Raw genomic sequence first — 1,771 nt, forward strand, 5'->3', positions numbered from 1 at the left:
CTGTAGTTCATGGTGGGGAGAGCTGCGGAGGAACTGTGGGACTCTAACAACAGAGCAAGTTTGTAGCCCAGGAGCGCACAGAACTTTGTGAGAGTATCCCCAGCAGTACAGTAACAGCTCCAGAAAGAATGCTACCAGCTGCTTCCTCTGTTATATCACATCTAGAAGCTAAATTATTTACCTGTGTTAAAAAAAAACCCGTGTAGAAGTACTGCAGCTCTCGTTCGTACCCGCTGAATGCGGTGCAGTGCCAGACTAGGTAGCAGGGAAAGGCTATTCCAGGGAGCATCTCAACTCCAAACGCCCTTTGGCTGCTGGGTCTTAGCGAGAACGTGCCCAGGAGAGGAAGCAGGGTGCATCCCCACGGGGGTAGGGCAGGTGGAGAGGACGCACCAAAGAGATGCTGCACTTTGGCCTGGACAGCGCAGCCCTCGGGCGCTTGAGGTCCAGGTGCCGGGAGCGCACACCAGCTGCGAGGCTGCCAGAGCTGCCCTGCCGGTAAGTAACGAGCATGCAGGTGACACTGAGCCTTTCTTCAGTGACGCTGGGCTCGGCAGTAGATACAAGCGGATGCACCAGCACAGGAACATTTTTTACCACCGTGTGTGACTGTATGAATAGAGAAGTTTGGTTTCCATAGAATAGGGCCTGGGCTTCTTCTGCCAGAATTTGCTCTGGCTGAAGTTCAGCTCCCTGGTTCGGGACCTTCAGCAGAAGCTGTAAAAGGAAACAGCTTCATTTCTGTATTTCTGTATGTCCCGAGAATCCTCCTCTCCTATGAAGATTCCTTTACCCTAGGAAGTGTACGAACACAGCATTTCAAAAAAGGCTCATTATTCTCCCTGAGTTAACGAGCGTAGCCCAAAGGTAGGAAAGCGTTAATAAAATTGGTTAGTGACACAAAACTGGGGGAAACCTGTCAATAGAGGAGACCTGAGGTATCACACAGGAAGAATGGTTGGCCTTCTGGTGTCAAAAACATGGGATTTGATTTAATAATAGGGTGGATTTAAGGGCGATCAAAAATAGTTACCCCTGTAAGGTAGAAGACACGCCATTCCTCAGAAAAGAAAGAAGTGTTGCGCTGGCTAATGGAGGATGAGTGGGAGGCAGCGAGGTATTGTGCAAACAAATGTCACCCCGAAATACCTTGAATCTTGGCGATGGAGAGCGAAGAGCACTGACGTTAGTGCCCCGTTCTCATCGCTTACATTCTAGAGAGAACAAACCCACAGAAAGTAAAGTGGCGTGAGGAGGGGAGTGGAGAACCTGTTTTAGAAGAAAGGACTGAAATATTGGCCTTTCATCTACAGAGACACAGTGGAGAGAGTATTATTGCACTGAGGAGACAAGTGTAAATACGCAGGGGGGGAAAGCAACACAAAATCAAGCAGAATGTTAATACAAACCTTGAAAAGGGTATAAATGACATGAAAAAAGTATGAAGCTTAGATAAGGGATGCCAGGTGTTGAGTTCTGAAGCACCTCGCAGCTTTTTCCGAGGGAGCTTGATTGGATTTTGAGTAACGGCGTGCGATGTACCGGCCTGCGGCTGCAGGGGATGAGCTTCCCGCCTGCAGCACTGAGGCTGTAACAGGCTTAAAATAGGTGTGTCGGACATCGAGAGATCGTACGCGTCTTGCAGTACTTATCTCAAGTGAGGGAGGTGAGGGGTTTCTCCAGAACGATGACTGTTTCTCTAGGACTACACCTGTACGTGTGTTAAGTGTTCCCCACACCTCAGTTGTGCTTTTCTCCTCCTCTCTTCCAG

General features: G+C 49.2%; 1 protein-coding gene across 5 annotated transcripts in view; it reads left to right on the plus strand.

Annotated features, from left to right (window-relative positions):
- Positions 1 to 1,771, plus strand: part of ASXL2 (ASXL transcriptional regulator 2) — a 127,106-nt gene that overhangs the window by 114,429 nt on the left and 10,906 nt on the right. The window lies entirely within an intron of this gene.

The sequence above is a fragment of the Phalacrocorax carbo genome, chromosome 3 (genome assembly GCF_963921805.1).
Source record: "Phalacrocorax carbo chromosome 3, bPhaCar2.1, whole genome shotgun sequence".
NCBI classification, from domain to species: domain Eukaryota; kingdom Metazoa; phylum Chordata; class Aves; order Suliformes; family Phalacrocoracidae; genus Phalacrocorax; species Phalacrocorax carbo.